Raw genomic sequence first — 26,946 nt, 5'->3', positions numbered from 1 at the left:
CACTTTACTGATGTGGAGTGGAAGTGCCCCAGAGCCACACACCAGGGCTGGGAGAATCTGCCCCATGACAGGCAGTGGGAGGAGATCACATTCCCATCTTACCGAGTTTACCATCCACTGAATGATCATTCTCACACAGCAGCCCAAGATTGCACATGGAATGTTGAGAGGGTAACAGATCCAGGACCTACTAAGACCTGCACTAGTCCTACAGGTGCACAGAAAAAGGGTGAGCTCACTTACATGTGGCATCTTAAAAAAATAAATAAATAAAATAAGAAGCAAAGCACCAAGGTCCTCAATACAGGGTCAGCTTGGTGGCTGCAGAAGGTGGGCTGTGGGGGTGTGTGAAGTAGGTGAAGGTTGTCAAAAGGTACAAACTTCCAATTACAGAAAAATAACTCATGGGATCATAATGTGTAGCATGGCAACTATAGCTAATAATACTATTTTAAAAAATTATTTTGTATATTTGAAAGTTGCTAAAAGAGGGGATCTACAAAGTCCTCATCACACACACACAAGATGTAACAATGTGAGATGATGGGCATGAGATGGACTCATCATGGTGATGATTTCACAGTACATACAAATATTGAGTCATTATGTTGCACATCCAAAATGAATATGAAGGGATATGTCAACTATGCATCAGTTAAAAAAAAGAAAATGGTGGAAGGACGATATGCGCTCTCACATTTGCTGAGAAAGGTGAAGCACTGAGCTTGCCTCAGGGTCTGCAGTCTCCCTTCCTCTCAGGGATGTAAAGGATACTTATGGCCTTGGACGCAGTGATGGGATAGGCCTGGGGCTCTGCATTTCTCACAAGCTCCCAGGAAATGCCAATTCCTGCAGACCCCTGGCTGCACTTTGAGTAGCAAGGTATTAATGCTCCTGAGGGTGGAGATTAGCTGGCTGGTTTCTAAGGGATCCAGTTACACTTATGAGTACAGCACAGGGGCTTTTTTGGTCTCCATTTCTGACACTGTGAAATGCTGTGGGGTGAGCCGAGGTGGTGTTTCCTTTGCAGAGAAGAGGAAAATGGCAACTTTCATCAGACTGGAAATGATGCTGTTTCATGTTCATATACTGATCTCCTCAGACAAATGGGGCCCACCAGCAAAGACCTTCAGAAATAAAGGCCAAAAGACCATGGTGACTTTTAAAGTATTATTTTGGAGTGCTATCCACAATGAATAAACTAGATTAAAGGAAATGATTTTATGTCACAGCTCAAGTGGTTCAATTGCCTAGGAGCTTTTTTTTTTTTAAGTTTTATCTTGAACCCTTCTTGGAAGTGTCTACAATTACATGAGGGCTTGACGGAGTGTGTCACTGCTTGTTCAAAGCTCTGGTGGCAAATAAAATATACAATGACAGGAAGGACCCTTCACTACACTTGTTAAAATATGGAAGGGCCCTCCTTGGGAAGCTATACATTCTTGGTCACCATGAGGAGTAGAAAGTGAGCCTGTAGAAGACACAGCTGGGCCACAAGAGAGGAGCCTGCCGAGCTCCCATCCCTCTCAGCCCCTCTGATAAAGGCTCTGTCTGACCCCCAGACACTCAGCCATGCCTCCCGGGGCTCACAGGCCCTGGGAGGCCTGATGTGGGTCCCGGTGCTCTCCTCTGACCTGGGGGAGGAAGCGGTGGGCTCAGGAGAGACCCTGGACGTGGAGTGAGGACCCCGGCCCGAGGTGCGCCACGGGCCGAGGGACACCGTCTGTGCGCTCCGCTGGTGTCGGCTTCCACGTGTGTAAGACGAGTGGCCCGGCTGCTCTTGGGTGTTTCTTGATTCTTCAACGGTCCTTGGGCCTCAGCAAAATTGGCAGAAGTCAGAAATGTGTAATCTCAGGCATCCCTGCTGACTCAGCGGTAAAGAATCTGCCTGCCAACGCAAGAGACACAGGTTCGATCCAGAAAGATCCCACACGCCGTGGAGCAGCTAAGTCCGCGCACCACGACCATTGCTCCTGTAGAGCCCGGAGCCGCAACCCCTGACGCCCGGGCCTCCCAGAGCCTGTCTCTGCAACAAGAGCGCGGGGGGCTTTCTTGGAGTGAAAGCTGCTCCCCCACAGCACGGACAGTGCCTGAGATGAGAGCCAGATGGCCCTGCAAGCCTGACGGGGGAGCCACAGCCTCCAGTCACCGTGCAGGTGAGCAGTGAGCACCTCCGGGCCTCAGAGAGTCGTGGAGAGTCGTGGGGCCTGGATTCCTGTCCTCAGGAAGCCCTGGGCCTAAGAGGGGCATCAGACAAGATGGAAGTGCCCCACCATGTGGCACATGCTCACCGAGAAGAGGCACACAGGACCAGAAGAAAGACAAGGAGTTACAACACAGCCCAAGGGAGTCAGGAAAATCAGCAGAGCAGATGGTTTTCAAGCCAAGGACTCAGAGGAATGCAGTTCAGCAGCCAGGAATCCAGAGCCGGGGCCAGTGGTAGGTGCAACAGAGAGCCAGTTCCCCCAGAAAGGCAGATGTGAAGGCAGAGCGTTCATCTCAACTCCTGGATGATGTCAAAGTTGGTGTGGACTGCGGGGTGGACGCAGGGGGTGAGGGCTGGCAGAGGAAGGGGGCAGGGGAGAGAGAGTGAAAGGCATTTAGAACCTGGCCTGGGATGCCACTATCCTTCCTGGGAAGTGGGAGCCACTCAGATGCTGTGAATAGAGAACGCACATGTTCAGAACTGCAGTTAAAGCAGATCAGTTATCACAGGGAGAAAGTGAACAGGAGGGCAGAGAGGCTGCAGTCAGAGGGGGGTCAGGAGCCCAGCAAGAGCCCTGGTGAGAGGAGCCCAGACTGAACTCAGGAGGCGGAGCTGGAGGGAGGAAGCCTGTCAGAGCAGGGGGAGGTGAAGGAGAGGGGATGGTAGGAACATGGAGAGCAGCTGCTGCAGAGGCTGAGGATCCTCATTGTCTGGTGATGAAGGGAAGCTCAGAGAAGTCAGTCCCTGAAGGAGGAAACCTGAATCCTCATCCCTGTCCAGATGTTTGTTTGCCTACAGACGTTAGAAGGGTAAGAACCAAACAAAACTCAGGATAAGATGTGTTTCTTGTGTGAATTCTTAAAAAAAAAAAAAAAAAACAACCAATCCTCTATCAATCACAATGTTTAAGTTGGAATCTAATTCACATATCATAAAATTTACTCTGTAAAATGTGCAGCTCAGTGATTCATCATCTGTGTGCAAAGCTGTGCTGCTATCATGGCTATCTAAATCAGAGCACTTCATCTCCTCACAGAGAAAGCCACTACCCACCAAACAGGCACTTCCCCTTCCACCTTCCCCCAGCTTTCAGCAATTGTCTGTGTGCTCTTTGACCCTAATGATTTGCCTATTCTGCATATCTAAAGTACATGGATTTGTACAACTGTGGCCACGTATGCTGGTTTCTTACACGTGGTGCTGTCTTTGAGACTCATCTATGTTTAGCACACGATTCATTCCTCTGTTTGACTTGAGAATTTTCCTTTCTAGGCCATTATAATACACACACACACACACACACACACCCCCGAGTTCTTTTCTTTTTAATTGTGAAAAACTCACAGCATATAAAATTACCATTGTCACTCAGTCTACTTCACTAGGAACCGTCTTTGTGCAGGGACCCTCTTTGCCTCATGGACCCTGAGCCACCAGCGAGCATAGAGAAACCAGCCCAGCCATGACACCCCTTCTCGGGACCCTCTGGACCACCCACCCGACCCAGACTCCACGTGGGCCTCCCCATGGCAGCCTAAGAAGAGAACTACATGGGGGGGGGGTGGGTGGAGTGGCGCAGAGGTGGAGAAGGGGAGAGACCAGGAGAGAGGAGAGCAGAGGCAGGCAGAGGAGCCGCCCACACTGAGCTCCTGTCTCAGCTGCATGCCTGCCAGACCAGCCCTGCTCAACTGCTGGGATCAGAAATGGTCAGATGGCTGAGGGAGTTGTGACCACGGATGTCAGCAGCTTCAACCAGACACCTGACAGTCTACACTGCAAACCTGCCAGGCCCAGCTCCACTCCCTGGGCCAGCTTCAGAACCCCAGAGCCCCAGCCTCATGTGGAGGGCTTCCCAGCCCCATCCTCCAGAGCTCCACATCCCAGCTCTCAGGAGAGTCCTCTGAGCTCCCAGGAGGTCGTGTCCACTCAGGGTGTATGACAAGTGGCATTAGGCTGGGACCAGTTGGAAGTGGCCAGAGTGAAATCAAGTTTCTCTGCATCTCTTCTGCCCCTGAAGTGCCCACTCTCTCCTACTCGCTCATGCCTGTTTTGTCCAGGTGTTCCCTGAACACAGCCAGGCTGCAGGGAGGGGTTTTAGGGCAGAGCAAGAGCTGCAGCGTCTCACAGTGAGCAGGGCCGGCCACCAACTCATGCCCGACTCTGGAAGCGCATCACTGTGGGTCAGAAACTGACTCTCTGAAGGCACAGGTGACTGCTCCTGGATCACTCAGGGGCCCCAGAACTTAGATTTGTACTGTGACCTCTACAGCTGGCTCTAAAGGACAGAACATCTAGCAAGGAGACATCTGGACCCCGGTAATCACAGTCAGGTTGGTTAAGTACAAAGGGGGTGGGGAGGGCAGTGAGAACGGGGGTGGGGGCCTCCTGCCTCTGCTGTTTCACCCCCTGGCCCCCGCTTTCCCCTGACTTTCTCCTCCTCAGTGTCCTACCCACGTATTGGGTTTTCTTGGCCCAGACACAACAGAAGTGATCATTAAGTTACTCAGTGTTCAGTGGAATAGTCACGAAGTGACTTCAAGTGTAAAAAGAAATAAAATTGAAAATAAAATCCACCCAGACTATTAATGTTTTGGATGAGGTTAGTGTCAGAGAAGATCCTTGGGCTCCTGGTAAAGGTCCCTCTGAAACTCTGTCTCTGGAAGGAGGGAGAAGAAGATGTCCTTTGGTGAATGTGACCTAAGCCTGGTTTGTGTTTGACCAGCTCATTGATTTGATTATTGGTCATCATCACATTTCCTGAGCCCCGTTCTGCATCTGTTCGAGGTCCTCACAGGGCTCACAAGCTGGAGAGCTCACCGCAGTGTGCTTAAAGACTTGAGGGCTCCTGTTTAAGGCAGAAAATGGTGCGGGCAGAGCATGGTATCAAGAAAGGTGTCGTGGACCCGGTGAGTCTGAGCTCCAAGGGTGAGTTCGGCAGGGCCTGGCTCTGAGCAGGACTTAAATACACGATGAATGACTAAATGAATGAAAATGGAAATCTTCCCCAAAAAGAGCAAGACTGTCAGCTCTTCTGTAACTGAGTTCAATCTTGTCCTGCTCACCTCATGACAGGCCAATAAATTGAGAGATGAGTTCTTGGGACAAGGAATAGTTACTTTATTCAGAAGCCCAGGACCCTTGTCCCAGGACACATCTTGCCTGAGTTAGAATTCAGGCTTCCTTTATATTAATTCTCAAAGGTGGTGGGGGAGGAAAGTCAAATATTTCCTCATTCTCATCAGGCTCCAGAGGAGATGTGTTAATGTCTGCCTCCCTGTCATGATTCACAGGTGAGTCTGGTCATGAAGTTTCCTTTGAATTAAACAAAGTTATTATTTTAGCTTGGTGCTCATTACCTGGGATGCAGGGCTCCCAGAGATGGGACTTTATGTACAAGCTTATAGGCAACATTCCTTTAGTGGTTAACTCCTAATAGGTAGGATACAAAGGGTCCTTCTCTATGACGTTTTCAGGCCAAAGCTTGGAACTGCAGGCCACCGAGGGACAGCGGGAGAGGCTCCGCAGGGTGCCCACTCCACTTCCTCACAGCTATCTTGCTGACTAAGCAGCCCGTGTCTTGACTCCCGGGGGGCACCTGTTTGCCCTCTTCTCTCGGACAGTGCTTGTTGTAAGGTATAGATTGGGCTGAGGCAGAAAAGGAGAGACAACCTCAACAGAAGTAGGTGACCTTTATTCAGGCAAGAAGGGGCGGCAGTCGGCCTAGTGACCAGGCTGAGCCTGAGAGGGATCAGGGAGGCTTCATATTTAAAGGGAGGTTTGTGGAAGTGATAAGGGAAATGTTAGTCAGGCGGGATGTTTTGGGTATTCTTTAGTTGAGATGGCACTTGTAGTTGGGCAGGGGGTGATAAATCCTCTGGACAAGGGGTGATAAGTCCCAGGTGGATGCAACCAGCCTGGAGCATCAGGGCAGGACCTAAAGTTTGGTTTTGTTTTCCCCAAAGTTAGATGACTCAGCAAGGGCCTTTGAGACTGCTGTTTCCTTTTCTAGGCCCAAAGATTCTTTCACTTGTCAGAAGCAACACTCACCTGTGCCCCTCCTTGATCAGGTCCAAGCAAACCAGCTGCCCTCACCTGAAAGGGTGTTAGTCTCTCAATCATGTCCCTGTGACCCCATGGACTGCAGCCCACCAGGCTCCTTTGTCCATGGGATTTTCCAGGTAAGAATACTGGAGTGGGTGTCATTTCCTTCTCCAGGGGATCTTCTCGACTCAGAGATCGAACCCAAGTCTCCTACATTACAGGTGTATTCTTTACCATCTGAGCAACCAGGGACATGTATAAGAAACTGCTACCTCCCAAAACTGGGGTCAGAAGGCTGGGCGTGTGGTTCAGGCTCTATAAGGCACTTCACATCCTCCTAGTATCTCCTCTTGTCTCCCTAAGAAGCTCTTACATCTCAGGACACCTCTAACCAATACCCTCTTTTGGTGGGAGCTAGTGCTCAGTGGTTAACATTTTCAGCCCAGAGAGACACAGCCTGTGCTTTAGACCATGGCAAACCCTCCCAGCTAGCCCCAGTCCATGAAAATCTCTCCTGTTCCTCAGATCCCATGGCCAACAGACAGTCCCTGAGTCTGTTCAGTGGACAAGCTCCCACAGTGTCCAGCGCTGAGGTTCCTCCCACCCCCATGTCCCCTAGGCCCTGCACAATGAGCCTGCACTCCTGGGAATGGAGGGGCCTCTGTGCACTTCTTCTGGGGCTGCTGCTGGGCCTTCTTCCTCCTTCAACCAGAGCAGGGAGCTGGCTCGGGCAGGCCCTTGGGTAGGGGGAGGATTGCGTAGGGGGAGGAGGGGATGAGCGGTCAGTCCCTCCGACTCCAGTGGGCTGGGCCCTGTGGGAGGAGGTGCTGCGAGCTGAGAGCGGGCTTGGCCTGCTCAGCAGTCAGGACTCGGGGCGCATTTGGGGGAGGCTGAACCTACTGGGGAGTGGTGACAGTGTTCATGGTGACAAGCTGTTTCCATCTCTGTACGAGCTGGTCCAGTTCACCAAATTCTCCCGAAACTAACATCCGTGTATAAACACTCTTCCTCTGGCAACAGGGGGTGGGCTGAGTGTTTTCCAGGAAACTCCTCACTAACCTCTGGGAAACATTCTGACAGAGTCTCTGATGATGCAACAAATGTCCACTTTGGTTCGGAATCAACAAGGACTCCCTGTTTGGCACACGGATGTCAATGCTATGTAGCAGCCTCGAAGGGAGGGGAGTGTGGGGGAGAAAGGACGCGTGTGTGTGTTTGGCTGAACTGTTCCCCTTGGTGTTCGCTTGAAACTGTCACAACACTGTTTGTTAACGGGCTACACCCCAAATACAAAATAAAGTTAAAAAAGAGAACGTGTGACCAAACACAAAGAGAAGACACTGAATGACTTGAACGTTGGCTTCAAAAGTGCATTTTGGTAATACAGAAAACTACAGTATTTTAAAATCCTAGTTTATGATTTAGAATCTATGATATTTAGGTGACTGATCAGTTGTTTAATACACACACTGACAAAAATACAAGCTAAAGGCTAACCAGTTTTAATATCATAAATTTCACACTACAGTCTAAAGCCAGGGCACATATGTCTATTTATCTGTCTCCCTCCCTCCAACTCCCTCTCTCTATCATTTTAAGATTCGTGTCACCAGTGAGCTCGCTCCAGCTTTCCTGCAACACACACCCTTCATTCTGTGGGAGAAGTGATAACACTCGTTTACACTAGTGTAAGTGAGGAGGTGTCGCACGTGACAGAAGGAAGGAGACTGGCACGGGGCTCGGCCCAGCCTCGGCCTGGGGGCTTTGCCGGGACCCTCACTCCCTCTCTCACTGCTGACAATAACAGGGCCCTGGAGAAGCCTGTGAGGAGCCCTGGCCAAGAACCTTCATGCACATCTCGCCATTTACATCCTGAGCATGGAGTTTTTGCAAAGATCTTCAAATTTCTGTTTTTTCCTGACTTCTTTAGTCTTCGTTAGTCTTCTCACCAGGGGTGTTGTTAACTAAATCAGCCTATATTTTTAATATTAACATATATTATTGATAAGTAAATATTATATTAAAATAACAATAATACATAACATTTAATATTTATTTACATTATATGCATATATTTATGTAGCATTATGTTGTACTAAATTAAATTAATAAATATAAATAAACTAGCATAGTGATATGAGTATATATTACTCCTCAGAGGCAGATCTTTGACTTTTATGCAGTCAACTCTGCCTGCTGACCATATATTGTTTGCCAGAAAAAAAATGAAGACTGAGGCCAGAGTGAAAAGTGAGGGGAAGGCAGGCAGAGAAGACCCAACCTGAAATTACAGGGAGGCATAATTAAATCACTCAAGTGCAACAAGAAGTGTGTTCCCAAGACCAGCCTGAAGTGCACAGTCTTAGTGAGGGGAGCGGATGCGACCCCGCACCCAGGTAATGGGCACCTTCTGGGGTGGGGTGAGCGGGAGGGAGCCTCCTCCTGGTGTCTCTCCGCCAGGTCCTCTGCGGACCCGGTCATCCTCCCCAGGCTCTGCTGCGACCTGTGTGCTTTGCCGCCAGGAGGCCCATTTCCTGCCCTCCACTGTTCCCGGCCTACCGTCTCTCTTTCCTGGATTCTCTGGGCTGCTACCGGCCAGGCTGGAGACACAGGCATCACAAGACCTTCCCTGCAGCCCATGAGCTGTCCTCGCCCCACCCTCCTCCTTTAGCGCTGGGTTAACGGGGTGCCTGGTGTTCATTACTGAGACTTTCCTTGCTCGCAGTTTCCTCCATTCCTGATGGTGGGATGCGCAGGGCAACTAAAGCCATTTCTGAATTTCCCTGAAGGTGGATGCTAGATGAACCTAGTTTGCTTATAGCAGAATCATGTTGTTCTAAAGAAAGATTTTTATGTTCCTATTGAAAACCACTGGAAACCCCCCAAACAGGAAATGGTGACACCTCAAAGTCATACTGTTACATGACAAAACCAAGTTGTAAAACAACACACATATTATTTGTCTAACTGAACTAAAAATGAACCTATGTTATCTGTGTGTAAATAAATATATATTTGAAAAAAATTTTTTTAAAAAACTGGAGGAATATATACAAATGAACCACAGATACTTTGATAAGGGTGAGAGAGAAATTCTATTTTACTCTAAATTATCCAGTTTTTGTGTGTGTGTGTGTGTACTTTTAACTCAGGAGGAACTTGAACAAGAGTGTATATTGTTTGTATTTAAATAAATACTTTACATACGATTGTACCGAACCAGCTTATCATAAAAACCGAACCAATGTATTTCAGAGTCAAGCAAATGATAAGCTGTGTAGAAGAGAGTGAATATCTGCTGAAGGGCTAGAGACAGAAAGAGCACACGAGCAGCACAAACAGTGAAATGCTGGCTGCAAGCTGCTGTCCCCTCCAGTCACTGGGTCATTCCCTGAACACTGGCTGGGTTTAAGGCAGCCTGGAAGTCAGTCACCTGTCCAAGGCAAGTCTGAATTGATGCCAGGCCCATAGTAAAGACAATTTTTATTTAGTAGGTCTCAGAGGTAGAAAATGTTATTCTCTAAACTTATTTTGGCCCGTTCTATAATGGATTGTTCCATTAAAAACAAAACACTCAAACCAACATTAAAAACCACCCTTTTGGTGTACCTGAAAGCTTTTGCCATTTTAGAGCTTTCTCTTTTTCTGTCATCTCTTAAACATGTAAAATAAATACAGTCAAGTCCCCTCAGGAGGGGCTACTCAGGGAGCTCTGGGCCTCAGTCCTTACTAGGAATAAAAGTGGCAAAGAGCATTTTTGCTCCAGAACTCTAAAGGCATTTTGGTGTGGGATAATCGGGACCCATGGAAAGCACATGATAGCCTGATACTGTTTCTTACATCTGCCACAGTTCAGTGATTTTCAATATCTTACTTTCTGTAACAAAAGATTGAGAATGCTCAGGAGAGAGCATAAATATAACTACATACTCGTTATAAATAGCATATAAGTAGAAAGTATAGTCAGATGTGAGTCTAACTTACCTTAATATCCTAGTTCCTGTGGCTCTCAGTCCATAAGGCTCAGACTACATTCCTCGGGCACCTCTGCAGATTGGACAGTAGGTGGCGCTTTCAGCCTGTTTGAAACAGTTCTCGGGCTTTGGCTTGTTTACTTGCTTTTTAACTGTTTTACCACCATTGCACAGAAAACAGAGTAATTTGGTACATAAGTGTATGAAGTCCAGATCAATGTCATGGGAGCAATTCCAGAAGAACACAAAGCCATATAACTGGATCTGTAGGAAGCATTTACAAATATCCACAGAAAAGACTTTACCTCTCCGTAGATTCAAACTGAAAACAGAAAGTGAAAGTCACTCAGTCCTGTCCGACTCTTTGGGATCCCTTAGACTGTAGCCCGCCAGGCTCCTCTGCCCATGGAATTCTTCAGGCAAGAACACTGGAGTGAGTTGCCATTCTCTTCTCTAGGGGACCGTCCCAACCCAAATTATCCAGTAATAAAACGCTTTTAGCATTTGTGTCACAGATGCTCTTTCCTACCTTGATTCCTGGTAATGACAGAATCTCAGGCTGACCTGGGACCCGCCCTAAAGTAGTTTGTGTCCTGTGACCCTGGTCAGACACATAGACTTTAGTTCGGTTTTCTTGTGTGGGGACAATTTGACCTAGCTGTTCACAAGCGAAAAACAAACTACTAGACGTTAAAATGTTCCGGTACAGTCAAGTGCTCTTGATTCTAGGTACTTCAAAGGATGTTTTTAAGCCTTGTCAGCCACCAGCTTCTCTTGATTCTGAAAGCTGGGTTTCCTAGGGACCGGCAGCAGTGGAAGTGTGATGAAATCACTGCAGCGGTGTTGCGCTTCAAAGCACAGGATCTGTACAGACTAGGAACAAAGATAAAATATTCTGAAGGGGTGAATCCAGGGCATTTACTCTTATCTGAACAAAAGCTTGTGCACAGACACATTTTAAGCATCACTTCAGGGAGGCCACAGGCTCCCTGGGCTCTCCAGATCCCTCAGGTGAAGAGCTCCTGGCCTGGGAGTGAAAGAAAGCAAAGGCAGCCCTTCCATCTTCCCCATTCCGACCTCTGGTCCCATGAGAGGGACGGTGGACGCTCAGCGCTGTCCCAGCCGCACGGCTGCCAGAGGAGTTACAGGAGCAGACCTGCCCAATGGTGCTGCTGCTTCCTGCCTGCTGCCGGGCCTTGTGAGAAGGCCCCAAGGAGATCTAGGAAAAGCAAAGGGGAGTCCAACTCAGCAGAGCAGCCCCGAAGCACAGGGAGCTAAAGAAACAGGAAGCACGAGTCAGGTCAAGGAAGGACCCCTTTCTGACAGCTGCGCTGATAAGGGCTGTGGCTAAAGCGTCCCGCTCCCTGTGCACGCGTCTCTGCGTCTGCAGGCACTTCCGGTTTGCCTCACCGTGAGCGGCGGCTGCTGGTCAGAAGGCAGATCTTTTTTTTACCATCAATAAACTGTCTTTTCCGCGCTGTCAGCCCTGTAATCTGGCACTATATGCTTATCTTGTCTGAGGAAAAACATGGAAAGATACTGAAAAAAAGCTACAAAATTTGAGGCTTTGTAGAAGGGAATTAAAAGAGAATGGGTCTCATGAAGAGTAACTCCTTTCAGATGGAGAAGCTGAGAGGAGAAAGAAATTGATTTAAGAAAAGATCTTACTATTAGAGCTGAGGCCATCTGCCATTTAGTCAAATTTGGTTTTCTGCATGCAGGGTCACCTTATACAGACTCGTACAGACACACAACACAGCTACCATCTCCACTGATACCCAGAGGGGTGCCCTGGCCACCGCTTCAGACCACCTTGTGGGCACTCAGGATGCTCAGGACTCTGTCCCGTGTGTCTCTGGGAAGTGACTCCCAGGAGGTCCATCCACTGAGCCGAGTTCGTCTGTTTTCAAGCAGCCCTTTAAATCCCTGAGGCCAGCGCCCCTCTCTCACCACATAAAATGTCCCCCCGTGTGTCACTGCTCCTCATAAACATGGCTGCTGCTTTTATAATCAGTCTTCAGATATGGTCACCTGATTCTGTTATTTTTTATTATGCTGAAGTCAATCAAGTGTCTTATATCTTACTAGCATTTTAATCGGAGAAGGCGATGGCACCACACTCCAGTACTCTTGCCTGGAAAATCCCATGGACGAAGGAGCCTGGTGGGCTGCAGTCCATGGGGTTGCAAAGAGTCGGACACAACTGAGTGACTTCACTTTCACTTTTCACTTTCATGCATTGGAGAAGGAAATGGCAACCCACTCCAGTGTTCTTGCCTGGAGAATCCCAGGAACAGGGGAGCCTGGTGGGCTGCCGTCTACGGGGTTGCACAGAGTCAGACACGACTGAGGCAACTTAGCAGCAGCATATTAATATGTCAGATTCAGAGAAATAATTCAAGGATGAAGTCAACTGATTATCCTCCTATCCATATGAAGTATATAAATATAATCTCTGGGAGATGGTGAAGGACAGGGAAGCCTGGTGTGCTGCAGTCCATGGGGTCGGAAAGAGTTGGACATGACTGAGTGACTGAACAATGATAAAATATTATCTCAATTGATAATGAATGTACAGTGCATAGGGGAAAGTGGGAGAAAAGTGTTTTAAAAATTGGATCAAGCTTAGCTAATAAAATTAGCGGTTGCAAATGTTGTTTGAGGGAAGAACATAATGAACTATGAATTAGGAAATTTTCCTCTTATGTGAAAGGAAGAAAGCAAAAGCCACAGAACTTTCTCATGAGTAGACATATTTATTTATTTAGAAACTGCTTATTTTCTGTCAACCAATTTCCATTTTAAGAGTTTGTGGGGTTTCCATAATGGCTCATGGTAAAGAATCCTGCCAATGCAGGAGACATGAGTTCAATCCCTGGTCCAGGAAGAACCCACATGCCTCAGAGGAACTAAGGCCATGCACCACAACCATCAAGCCTGTGCTCCACAGCCTGGGGGCCACAGCTCCTGAGCCCACACTCTGCCACCACTGAAGCCTGGGGGCCCTGGGACCCACGCTCCATAACAAGAGAAGCTGCTGCAACGAGAAGGCCAGGCACCACAACCAGAGTGCTCCCCGCTCACCGCAACCAGAGCAAACCTGTGCAGCAGCAAGGACGCAGCACAGCCCCCACCCAAGAAAAGAGCCTGTGAAAGAACAGCTGAAGCGCACCCAGTGCTGTGCCTACCCGTCCAGTGGCCTGAGCAGTGGGCACTGCAGGCCAGCCTTCAGGGGAAACTGCGGAGTAGGCAGTGAGCTCGCTGCCCACCTGTGGACTAGGCCAGCACCTCAGATCCAGTAGCGTTGCACTCAGCTGCTGAAGTGACCCATTCATGGTGAAGTCCTTCTTGGTCAGAGCTTGCTCAGCTGGCACCTGCTCTTCCCTTTTAATCTCTTCAGAATCTGCAGATGTAGAGATCAGGCACGACCTCCCAAGAGTGTTCACAGGAAACGATGCCGCGCACAGGCAGAACTTCCCAGGTGAGCATCCGCCAAGTCAGACCCACGGACTGAGCTCCCTGGTTGCCGGGAATGGGTCCTTTCCAGAGTGCAGAGGAGAGTCCGTGTCACACAGACCGATGGTAAGAAGTTCACATACATGCCTCTGGGAGAGGCTGGCGGTCAGCCCTGGCCTCGTAACCACCAGGAGTCTTGGCTCCTGGAAGCTGCCTGGGTCTGGTTAGTGGAGGCTCCAGGAGCGAAGCGGCTGACCAGAGGAGTGGTGGCAGCAAACTGCAGCTCAGCTCGCTGGCGAGGGTTCCTGGAGGACGCAGCAGGGACAGCAGCTGGGTTTTCAGTGGCAACGATGGCATGAGCTGCCTACAGAAGCTTCTCCCAGGTTCTCTTCGGATTCCTAGTGTAGATGCCGTCACTTTTCCTTCTGTAGATGTACTGCTCCGTTGGGAAGTAAAGGTCCGTGCTACCTAAGTGGGCCCCTGCTGCAAGGAACGTGATGACGTCGTCCTTCATTTGCTGGACATCAGGGACCGAGGATAGTGTAAAAGATTCACTTCACATTATGACAAGAATCCAGACAGTGCCCTATGGACCACTGTGTGGGTGGCTGGGAAAAGCCTGAGAAGATGTTTTAGAGAAGCCAGATAATCTTTCTGATAAAACAAACTTGACTTTAATTCAGTTTGTAGAAATAACGCTGTGAGTTTTATTCTTTAGAGGTTTAAATTCTTTTATAATGTCTTGGCATTTCTGAGAAACTTATAATACATGTACAAGATTCAAGAACCTAGAAATATAAAATACTTCATATTACATTGTTCTTCCTACCGCCTCCCTTCTTGTCAAGGCCCTGCTGCTTCCACAGTCAGCCACGTGTTTTGTTTCTCAGGAATAGCTTCCGGAGGTTTATTTATTTTTTCTAAGTGTTTATTTGGCTGTGCCCGCGGGACCTTTGCCATGGGAACTCTTAGGTATGGCATGTGGGTTCTAGTTTCCTGACAAGGGATTGAACTCAGGCCCCTACAATGAGAGTGCAGAGTCTTAGCCCCTGGATCAAGAGAGAAGGCCCAGAATGTCATTTTATAGATACACAAGCAACTATGACTATCTATTTCTTCTTCACTCCACATGTGGTGCTAATGGTAAAGAACCCACCTCCCTATGCAGGAGACATAAGGGACTCAGATTCAATCCCTGGGTCTGGAAGATCCTCTGGAGCAGGAAATGGCAACCCACTCTAGTATCCCTGCCTGGAGCATCGCCATGGGCAGAGGAGCCCAATGGGCTACAGTCCATAGTGTCACAAAGTGTGGGACATGACTGAGTGACTGAGCACAACCACATTTAAAACCATACATGGTCACATACTCTGCACAGTGTTCTATGGTATCTTGCTTATATTCAGCTGACAATATCTTGGGGAATATTCTCTCTTGGAACACTATTTTCCACAAATCAGTCCACTGAATAGATGATGTACTATAATACTGGTCCACATTGGACTAAACACTAATATAAAATGACATCTTGACATCACAAAAAACTATGTAATGCATAACCTTAGCCTAATTTATTCCATTGCAGGAAAATGTATCAATTTCTAATGCATATGGAATTTCTACAAATCTAATGGATTTGTAGCCTGAAGTATTTCTAACTGAAATGTAGCATCTGATAGGATTCTGCTGATAAACTAGCACGTTGCTGGATTTCACCCCCCACCCCCACCCCATCCCCCTGAGGAGCTATGCAATGATCATTTCTCTTTCCTTAAGACTCAACCTCTCCTCTCCCAGATTTCTCCCTGATCTGTTTTCAAAAACATTCTCCAACCTCTTCTGCCCTTGTGACTTCTCTACAATCTGCTCCTCTTCTTAGCACTGTCCTTCATTCTCACACCCTCATTGCCTGGTCTGGACTCTACCTGCCATCTCAACATTGCCCATCATTGCTCCACCCACTCCCCTGGAGATGGTATCAATACGGCCAGATAGATGGTTGAGTATAGAAAAATGGTTTATGGATGATACTGAATCACTGAGCCTGGATGAGGAGACATCCACAGGGGAGTGTAAGGTAGCTGGGGAAGAAGGAGAATTTAGGTTTTATCTGTGTTCTTCACTCAGGGGAAGATGCTACAGGGCCCACCAGGGAAGGAGAAGTCAGAGTCAGAGGTAAATACTTGGGAGGTGGTGTCCAGAAATTCCAGCAGGAACTCTGGAGAGAAGAGTGAGGGAGAGTGCCTGCTGTGAGGCTGCTGTGAGTGTCAGGCAGGGACACACACGGGGCAGCAGAGAAAGGAGCAGGAAGGTGATAACAGGCTTTCCAAGGGAGGGAGGGTGTCACGGTGATAGTGATGTGCACAGAGTTACACGTATCACAGAGATGAGGGAGTATGGAAAAGAGCCAGTGAGAGGGAGGGTGGATGCAACTAACACATCCTGTACGCTGTTTCCTGAGAGGCCAAGAGCAGAGGCCAAGAGAGGCTGAGCCAGAGCACAGGACACAATGAAGGAGACATGAAAGTTGATAAATAAAAACATACGTGTTCAAATCAAGATTTTGTTAAAACACTCTTTTAAGGAATACAATTGGGATTTTAAGGAACTGCTTTTAAGGAATACAGAAATAAAATTGCAGGTGAGATGATATTAATTCTTAGATGATGATTCACAAGAATGACTCCCCTGCCTAAAGAGTGACACCATCAGAAGCAGTTCTGTGCAGAGGAGAACGGGGAGACGGCACAGCACAGTGGTGGAGACACGTGGTCTATGGAGACTCTGGGCCTTCATGGGTGGAGGGGGTTCCTGTAGACCCCACATGCCGGTGTGCTGAGAACATCGAGCAGGAGTTACTTGAGCCATTGAGAGTCACTGTACTTGAAGGGGTTTTTGTTTAAATATAATTTTTATTTCTTTTTGGCTGCCCTGGGTGTTCTTTGCTGCCTGCAGGCTCTCTCCACTTGTAGCGAGCAGGGCCTGTGCTCTAGTTGGGTGGTTGGGCTTCCCGCTTTGGTGGCTTCTCTTGCTGTGGAGTGCTGGGCTCTAGGATGCCTCGGCTCAGTATTGGCGGTGTACAGACTTAATTTCTCTGTGACATGTGGGATCTTCTGGGGACCAGAGATCGAACCGGTGTCCCCTGCACTGCAAGGTAGATTCTTAACCACTGGACCACCAGGGAAGCCCCTGTACTTGAAGTTTTCATTGGAGCTACCTAAAACATGATAAAAGTGATCTCAGCAAAAGGGGGAAGGAGCAGTGAGTGCATGGCCTGCCTTCCACCAAAGAGAGCCTGCTGGGTTTGCACAGACCCCTTTCCATTTTTGAACCACACTTGCCATTTACTCACTTCCTCTTTCTCCACCTAAAAACCACACATCCCTTATATTCTCCAAGCAATCTTCCTGGTGGCTTTCTTCCATGGAAGTAGAATTTCTAGGCAAAAAATTCTATGCAATCTTTCTATGTGAATATCAGAAGAAGGTGAACATTTTGTTTGAGGTAATTGATCTGGAAATTCAGAATTAAATATGTGTCAGCTCACATTGGCCAAACGTGCTGTACCTGGCCTCAGCCTCCTGTATTTTAGTTGGCTCACTGGTGTCATTAAGGTCCTGGGATCCCTCTAGCCCCTCAACTACTGCATCCACCTCCTATGGCATGGCAAAAAAAAAGGCTCTCTGGTACCATTAATATCCCTGTTGATTGCGGATCCTGTGATCTTGCTGGTGCCTTGACTTACTGCAGCTTCCTAAGTTCTTACCTAGGATTTGTTGGCATAAAGTTCAACCAGGAAAAGCAGAAAACAAAACCTGTTTTAATGTGTCTCTTGATATTTGGTTTTGTTTTTACATTTGCAAGAACAAAACAGAGAAAATGAAGCAAAGGATACTTTTAAACATATATGGTTAACTGATTTAGAATTACTGATTCAAAGAGTGTCTGTAAAAATAAAATGTGACTTCCACTCCCAGCTTTAAGAGGAACAGTATCTGAACTTCCTCACCTGGCACTGGTAATTAGAAAGCTGAACAAAATACTGGGAACAACTGTTTTCAGATCCTGGACAGCAGGCCATGCAGGACTAAGTTCCTAGAGTGAAGATGGATGCACAAATCCATCTGAAAACTCCTGGCTGTCTGCCTTCAGGCAATTTCCATGTTGCAGGTACAGGGAGGGGAACCCAGATGCAGCCCAGCAAAGCCCTGATCTGAGAACACAAGTGAGCCAGGGAGGTGCAGAAGGTGATATGTGTGGGGCAGGGCATCTAAAAGAGAGAGCTACTCAGACAGAAAGAATGATTACAAGTGCCTAATGAGCCCACTGAGTCTCTGTCATCTGATCACACGCAGGTGAAATTCCACAAGGCTGGGCAGGAACAACTTTTGAGGAAAGAATTATTACTGGAGAGCTATGCATTGAGTGGGACCAGATGCCATGATCTTAGTTTTCTGAATGTTGAGCTTTAAGCCAACTTTTTCACTCTTCTCTTTCACTTTCATCAAGAGGCTCTTCAGTTCCTCTTTACTTTCTGCCATAAGAGTGGTGTCATCTGCATATCCGAGGTTATCGATATTTCTCCTGGCAATCTTGATCCCAGCTTGTGCTTCTTCCAGCCCAGCGTTTCTCATGATGTACTCCGCATATAAGTTAAATAAGCAGGGTGACAATATACAGCCTTGACATACTCCTTTTCCTATTTGGAACCAGTCTGTTGTTCTATGTCCAGTTCTAACTGTTGCTTCCTACAGGTTTCTCAAGCGGCAGGTCTGGTGGTCTGGTATTCTTTTTCAGAATTTTCCACAGCTTGTTGTGATCCACACAGTCAAAGGCTTTGGCATAGTCAATAAATCAGAAATAGATATTTTTCTGGAACTCTCTTGCTTTTTTGATGATCCAGTGGATGTTGGCAATTTGGTCTCTGGTTCCTCTGCCTTTTCTAAAACCAGCTTGAACATCAGGAAGTTCATGGTTCACGTATTGCTGAAGCCTGGCTTGGAGAATTTTGAGCATTACTTTACTAGCGTGTGAGATGAGTGCAATTGTGCAGTTGTTTGAGCATTCTTTGACATTGCCTTTCTTTGGGATTGGAATGAACGCTGACCTTTTCCATTCCTGTGGCCACTGCTGAGTTTTCCAAATTTTCTGACATATTGAGTGCAACACTTTCACAGAATCATCTTTTAGGATTTGAAATAGCTCAACAAATAGATGGGGAAACATTGGAAACAGTGGCTGACTTTATTTTGGGGGGCTCACAAATCACCGCAGATGGTGATTGCATCCATGGAATTCAAAGATGCTTACTGCTTGAAAGGAAAGTTATGACCAAACTAGACAGCATATTAAAAAGCAGAGACAGTACTTTGCTAACAAAATTCCATCTAGTCAAAGCTATGGTTTTTCCAGTAGTCATGTATGGATGTGAGAGTTGGACTATAAAGAAAACTTAGCAGAGAAGAATTGATGCTTTTGGACTCTGGGGTTGGAGAAGACTCTTGAAAGTCCCTTGGACAGCAAGGAGATCCAACCAGTCCATTCTAAAGGAGATCAGTCCTGGGTGTTCACTGGAAGGACTGATGCTGAAGCTGAAACTCCAATACTTTGGCCACCTGATGTGAAGAGCTGACTCATTGGAAAAGACTCTGATGCTGGGAGGGATTGGGGGCAGGAAGACAAGGGGATGACAGAGGATGAGATGGTTGGATGGCATCACTGATTCAATGAACATGAGTTTGGGTGAACTCAGGGAGCCTGGTGCACTGTGGTTCATGGGGTTGCAAAGAGTTGGACACGACTGAGCAACTGAAATGAACTGAACTGAATGCATTGAATAATGTGCAACATTCATGTGGGGCTGAGAATCCTCACCAGCCAGAGTGAAGAAACCTCCTTGAATATATGGGGCATTCAACTGAGACAGAAAATGCATATATTAGAGGTGAAACTAAAAAAAAAAAAAAAAAAAGAGAGAGAGAGATGAAACTAATCACAAGCCTTAAAATAAAGGGCACATAGAATTGTACTAACAAACCTTAGCAATAATCCTCAAATGTGTCTGTTATGAAGGTAATCATTTCCTACCAGGAAAAAACAAAATTAACACTTTCAGGAATCATACAAAGAAAACAAGCCAAAAGACATTTCTATCACCCAGGAAACTTCAAGACACTTAGGGGTCCTGTGTCAAACAAGAGGTCTGATGTATATTTCATATTACCTCATACCCACCCACAAAAATGAATATAAACCCCTTTATATACACTGCAAATATACAAGAATATTCAAGAAATTGACTACTTTCTGGAAAAATATGAATTCTCAAGACCAATATTTAAAGCAGTTGTAACAAAAGAAAAATAAGCAAGGAAGGCTATAAAATAATTTTTTTTTCAAGAATTAGTTCTGAAAATCATGTGAAGGCTATGCAAACAAAGAACAACTGACTACAAAAGTACCACATAATTTTAGAGAATCAAGAATAGAGGAACAGAAGAAATCTGTATTTTGTGAACATAATTTAACCCTGATAGGAGTCGGACACAACTGAGTGACTTCACTTCCACTTTTCACTTGTGTGCATTGGAGAAGGAAATGGCAACCCCCTCCAGTGTTCCTGCCTGGAGAATCCTAGGGGCAGGGGAGCCTGGTGGGCTGCCATCTATGGGATCGCACAGAGCCGGACACGACTGAAGCCACTTAGCAGCAGCAGCAGCAGCATGAGAACTTGACATAAGTGACATAAAACAAAACCACACACCAATTTTACCTACTATTCTTGGTCTCCTAATCCATTAAATGCTAATTAATGACATATGAATCATTGCAGAGAAATTCCCCATCTCTAAAAAAACTTAGGTTTACTCACAGTTTTTGTTCCTTTAAAGTAAGTCAAGCTGTACAGTCTAAGAAGTGCTTGCTCCAGAAGATGTGGAATATATATACAATGGAAATTTACTCAGTCATAAAATCAAATGAAATAACGCCATTTGCAGCAACATGGATGAACATGGTGATTTCACTTTAAGTGAAGTCAGACAGAAAGAGACAGGCATCATATGACATCACATATGTGGAATATTGAAGAATGATACAGATGAACTTATTTACAAAGCAGAGGTAGAGTCACAGACATAGAAAACACGCTTATGGTTACCTAAGAGGAAACGGGGGTGTGGGGAGAGGTGAGTTAGGAGTTTGGGGTCAGTACCCACACACTTCTGTATGTACACCAGGTGACATAAGGAGCTGCTGTGTAGTGAGGGAGCTGTACTCAGTATCTTGTGACGACCTGTAATGGGAAAGAATCCGGAAGAATATATAGTTGCTCAGTCGTGTCCAACTCTTTGGGACTCCAGGGCCTGTAGCCTGCCAGGCTCCTCTCAAAGGACAGGTCACAAGGAGCTGGACACAACAGAGGGACTAACCACACAAGTCCTACTCTGCTCGTTCTTAGCCAACTTGGAGAAAGACATGACGCCTTATCAGTGCTGCATTAAGTTTTGCTCTAAGATGCTTGCCCTGTAGGGAACAATTTGAACATATTCTGAATTTCAGTTGTGCTTGCAAGTAATTTTGCCAGGAGAAAGAGTTGGTGAAAGAAAGCACAGCTGACCCAGAGGAAACTAACCAGGCGGGAAAACACAAAACACCACTTAACACACAATCAAACATTAAACTGATTGAGGACATTGCGGGAAGTGTCCTAGATCATTTGCCATTTGTCCACACTTAATTGAGTGTGCTCAGTTAAGACACTCTGTGTCTAGAGTGTGCTGTCATTCTTGGCTAATTTAAAATATAGTGTATTAGTAGGAAATTGCAGGCATAATAAGGCAAACAGATCAGGAGATAACTGTCCTCAAAAAGAGTTGATGACTTACAGTTCCCAAGAGGAGGGACAGGTCACACCATTGGGCCACACAGGAAAGGACCGGACTTGTCCGCAGATTGAGGGAGGGGAATTAGGTACAGGGGCCTTTACTGTGACTCCTCAGGAGGAACAGTGAGCTGGGTGCGTAGGTTCAGGACTGGCTGGTGCGCATGATGTTAGCGGCCATTCTCAGTGTCTGCCTCTGGGTAACAAGGGAAGGGGACAGTGGCTCAGAGCGCAGCTTAAATGTCACCTCCTCAGAGACATGTCCCCATGTGCATCTGTGGTGACAGCTCCCCCATGTCTCCTGCCCTTACCACCTCGGTCCTTCACGGCACCAGGGCTGGCCCTGTCTGCACCCGCTGGGGCTCGTCACCCATCCGTCCTCTGTCCCAGGACTCCTTTCCTCCCCACCCTCCCACCACCCCAGCTCCCCCCTTCCCGCTGTGCCGTGTCCCGCCCTTCACTCCATGGAGCTGACTCTTCTACAAGCTGTTCTGTTTATTCCTTGTCTCGCTCCACAGTGTCAGCTCTGTGGGAGCAGCAGAATCCTTTCTTTTTAAAGTGTGGTGGTTTTCTGTCTTACTCTCCTCTTGAGTGTCAAAGACTGTGAGGTGTTGTGGCTGGATCCCTGCCCCCAGCACAGGCCTGGCACAGAGCACATTCGCTCTCAGCATTTGGGGCAAGAACCAGCAGTGGTAAGCCTGTTGCTGCCCCCGGGAAACTGTTACAAACAAAACAACAGCCCCAAAGGAGTTGCTTAGTTAGGAACCATGCTAGCAAAATAGACGACATAAATGCAGTTTTGGCTCTTCTAGAAATGAAATCTTGAACCAGTCAGCCAGGAATCTTCTGATTATCACTAGTTAAGTCATCTGCCTGAGAAAGCTTTCCAGCCTCTAATGGAAAGTAACCTCGAAGTAATCACTTGGATTCTTTGCCCAGTACAACGTCCTTGTTCCCGATCCCTTATGCCTATAAAAGTCTTTTATTTTGTGCAACTCCTCAGAGTTTCTAACTGCTAAGTTGGATGCTGCCTGATTCATTAATCTTTAAATAAAGGCGCTAAGATTTTTAAATTTTACTCAGTTGAATTTTATTTTAATAGGGCATATAGCTTATTTTGGAGATGGCAATGGCACCCCACTCCAGTGCTATTGCCTGGAGAATCCCAGGGATGGGGGAGCCTGGTGTGCTGCCTTCTATGGCATCGCACAGAGTTGGACACGACTGAAGTGACTTAGCAGCAGCATAGCTTATTTTAGGATTATATTTGGCTTTTAAGAGATTGTTATAGATTCAATCGAGCTTACAGTGAATAATGTCAGATTCAGGATCTCCAAAGATGATTTAGCTTCAGGGCAAGGGACCAGGATTGATCACTCAAGAGCGTTTGTGTAGCAGAGTTTTATGACAGTGGAAAAAAGTCATAGAAAGCTTCTGACATGGACAGCAGAAGTGGGTAGAGAGTGCCCCCCTTGCTAGTGTTAGCAAGGGAGGTATATACTTTTTAAATTAGTTACTACAATAAATCAAAAGAATGTCTCAAGTTTGTGAAAGTTTTACCAGACCCACTCCCACAATTAGCATTTTAGGATAACAGGATTAGATTTTAACAGAAAGATCCTAGCAGACCCATTCCCATAATATACATTCTAAGATGTCAGGATTAATCAGAATGTTTTCAGAAAGGAGAAACTGTCCTCAAGCAAGATACATTGTTCTTATATGATCCTTAGTACAGAGTTTAAGTGGCTCAGATGGTAAAGCATCTGCCTACAATGTGGGAGACCTGGGCTGGATCCCTGGGTTGGGAAGATCCTCTGGAGAAAGAAATGGCAACGCACTCCAGTACTCTTGCCTGGAAAATCCCATGGATAGAGGAGCCTGGTAGGCTACAGTCCATGGGGTTGCAAAGAGTCAGGCATGACCGAGCAACTTCACTTTCTTTCAGAGTTTAAACTGAGTTGTGTAATCATCAGTTCTGGGCCTAAAGAAAGAAACAAAACAAAACAAAACAAATGTCTTAAGTAACTAAGACAAAGAATGTAGAGAAAAAAAGATGTTTGTCTTTTCCTCCTCCTTGAAAACTCCAGACCCCTCTCTCCTCGGCTTCCCCAGGACTTCTTATCAACCTGCCTAGTAACTGACTCTCTCACTTTGAGCACCTCTTCAGCCTGTGAGCTCCATGAGAACATCAGGCCAGAAAGAGAAAAGACCTTGAGTAAATGTTATGATGACTGAATAGCTGTACAGATAAAATGACTACACAGAGTCCATGAGAAGGTTACATTCACTGAAGATCAGCTTTTTCTTCCTCCTCCCTCCCTCTTTCCAGAACAGAAGTTCAAGGGACCTTATATCACCCTCACCTCATAAGGAACTCCAGTGGTCTGGGTGAATTTTATCTTTTCTTTATTTTTACACTGGAAGACATTTCATGACTGTACCCCTCAAAACTGAGAGAATCACTACTTGAGGGGCAGGGACCCTCCATGTTGTCTGAGTCAAAACAGAACACTACATGAACACAGGATATTGAGGAGGTGGCTGGGCCCCCTGGGCAGCTGGAAGGAGGGAGACAAAGGCAGAGGGGTGTTGTTTCCTCCTTCCTCCTCCCTCCTCCCAACATGACACACTTGTCCCTCTTTGTACTTAATCAATCTGATCCTGATTATCTGGAGATTGACATGTCTGCTGGCAGATGGTGTGGTCTTAGGTCACAGCATTAAGGCCACCAGACCTCAGTTCTGAGCTGTTTGCAAGACCTAGGACAAGCCTTCAGCGTCTTAGATCTGCTGTTTTTATCCCTAAGCATTGACAGCGGTACTCCCTGTGTGAGGCCCACAGGCAGAGGCATCAGCACTTGGGATTGGTCACTGAAAGGCTGCAGCCCCGTGAAGGCTGCCGCTAGAATCCCAGCCAGAACACGAGTGGTACGTGCAATATCTGGATGAAGCAGTGAAGATGTCAGTGAGGGACACTCAGTTGGTGCCAGGACAGCATTGAATTAGAGCACTGGGCTTTTCTCCACTCACTTCCAGAGGGTCAGGCCCTATTGCCACTGGCCACATACCCTGAGTGATAACCATCTCCTGGGAACTCCAAGTCACAGCCTGATGGCTGGGCCTCCACAGGGCTGAAGGATGTGTCAGGAGCGGTTTGTCCACAGATGCTGGGCACCCCAGGGCTCTGACAGGGGCTGGTGAGGCTGGCATGGCAGGGCCCCACAGCACAGGGTATTGGGGTGCCTGGTCGGGGCTGCCATCATCTAGGGCCATGCCACCATGAAGGGCCCTGTTAATTTCTGAGCTCAGAAGCTAAAGCAAGGTTGAGCCTGATTAGTACTTGGTTGCAAGACCACCTGGAAAGACCAGGTGCTGTGGACTTTCCCACTTGTCTCTCCTTTCATCTCTCACTCCCTTTGCCACCACCGCCCCCCCCCCCCACCCCCCAGCACAGTTGGGCTCTCCTTTGGCCACAGGGAGCTGCACCTATTGTTGAGTCTTGGCCTGGGTGGGTGCTGTTGGGAGTTCTGACAATGGGCAACACAGTTGGGCTGGCATCCTCTGTGCTTGCTGGCCACTGTGGGTTGGTGGGCAGGTTGAGTGCCTACAGGAAGGCAGTACTTTATGCCATGGAACTGTCTGCATAAAATGGTTCTCATGGCAACATTGGACCTCTGTGTATTTTCCACATTAAAAGAACTGTAGCATGTCTGTGTGTGTGTGTGTGTGTGTGCATGTGTTAAAGACTTAGGAAAATTCTGAAGCCAAACAAAAAATTGGATCACATGATAAAATATGAATAAGCTTCAAAAACATGACACTGTGTAAGAAACCGGACCTAAATGGCCACAGTTGTACAAACCCATGTGCTTGAAATACACCGAATAGGCAATTCCATGAGGATGAAAGAGTGAGGAATGTGGAATTAAAAGTGACTGATTAAGGAACACTAGGTGTCTTTGTAGGGAGATAAAATATAAAATATTCTGGGTTAGATAGTGATGATGGCTACACAACTATAGAGATAGGCAATCACTAAAATATAGTTCTCAAAGGAGAATTTTTTGGTATATGATATATATCTCAACTTAAAATGATTAATTAGATTTTTTTCAAAAATAACAAAACCCACATATTATCCTCAGTGCTTTATTTGGTTCTCACTCTAAGCTCTGTAGACATAAACAAAGGTGCCTGTGTCTGTGTGTGCATGCTCAGTCGTGTTTGACTCCTTGTGACCCCACGGCCTGCAGATGGCCAGGCTCCTCTTTTCATGGAATTTTCCAGGCAAGAATACTGGAGCGGTGGCTGTTTCCTACTCCAGGATATTTTCCCGATCCTTCACTGTTTCTTCAGAATTTGTCTCCAGAGCAAGGAGTCAGCCACCACCACTCGCCTAGGCTGAGACTCAGGACACACAGAGGAGTGGGACGCGCTCTGGTGGGAAAGAGGGAAAGCATGTCCTACTCAGGGCGTGTAATGTGGGGAAGCCGGAGACAGGCTGGGAGGAAGAGGGCCGTCCCAGGTGACTGCTTAGATGACAGATTTGGTTTCCCCCATTTGGTACTAAATTGAAAGGAAGGAAAATAAGAAAGGTGGCAGTCACTGACCACGCACTGAATCCTGGAGCCCATTGCTGCAGGGGCTGGGGTCTGGCTTTCCAGGTCGGCTGTTGCAGGGCAGGGCCTCATGGCTGGAAGGAGAGGTTCCCCAACTTCACAGTGTATGAAGAAAGTTCTTCATTTCAATATCCTTCTCTGGTCGTCTTCAATTGGATACTCTGTGGATAAACTTGAAACTGTTTCTTAAATTAACTGCAAACAAAGGTAATAATTACATTATTGTTGAGTTACAATGATAATGGTAATTTTCATTAGAATTAATTTCGAGATTTCTCATTGAATACCTACATTACAGTACATATATTAACAAGAATCAGGCCATCTGGTCGACCTCGCCACAGTAGCCACCAATCTGTCGGCTTTGTGATCCTCACACAGATGTATCCGCGTCTCATACCCGGGAAACACAGCGCCTCCACACAGACACCATCCTTTCCACTCCTGAGCCCGAGGAGAATAGAAGGGACGCCGGGCGCCCCTCGAATAGATGCAGCCCGACCCGCAGGAAACCCATCTGCGGAGTCCTGAGCACGTCACCGGGAACCGAGGCCGCCTGGGAGCAGCCTCAGCGCCGCGAAGGCAGCGGGACGACCGTTCCCCCAAGGTGGCAAGGAAGCGCTTCCGGGCGCCCTTTGGGGAGGAGGACGGGCGGCCCGTGGTCCCTTGCGGTGCCTCCTGTTCTGGACACCAGGGCCGGCCGTCTCCGGGGAGAGGACACACGTTTGTGAATCGGGACTATCGGTGTCCATGGGGGAGGCTGGGA

General features: G+C 47.2%; 1 long non-coding RNA gene and 1 pseudogene across 2 annotated transcripts; both read right to left on the bottom strand.

Annotated features, from left to right (window-relative positions):
* Positions 1–1,156: 1,156 nt before the first annotated feature.
* Positions 1,157–10,337, bottom strand: LOC147374753 (uncharacterized). Its single transcript, XR_015154251.1, has 2 exons — positions 10,232–10,337; positions 1,157–1,888 (listed from the first exon to the last, which is right to left on the bottom strand). It is a non-coding gene; the product is annotated as an uncharacterized LOC147374753 (long non-coding RNA).
* Positions 10,338–11,228: 891 nt separating this feature from the next.
* LOC147374752 (small ribosomal subunit protein uS2 pseudogene) lies at positions 11,229–26,375 on the bottom strand (annotated as a pseudogene). The gene is made up of 4 exons (XR_015161693.1): positions 26,172–26,375; positions 13,410–14,465; positions 11,350–11,440; positions 11,229–11,248 (listed from the first exon to the last, which is right to left on the bottom strand). The product of XR_015161693.1 is annotated as a small ribosomal subunit protein uS2 pseudogene (transcript).
* Between the last annotated feature and the right edge of the window lie 571 nt (positions 26,376–26,946).

This window comes from Bos grunniens, chromosome 3 (assembly GCF_055505025.1).
Source record: "Bos grunniens cultivar Pamir isolate PY7600 chromosome 3, Bosgru_T2T1.0, whole genome shotgun sequence".
NCBI classification, from domain to species: Eukaryota; Metazoa; Chordata; class Mammalia; order Artiodactyla; family Bovidae; genus Bos; species Bos grunniens.
This window is presented reverse-complemented; position numbering and strand designations above follow the sequence as displayed.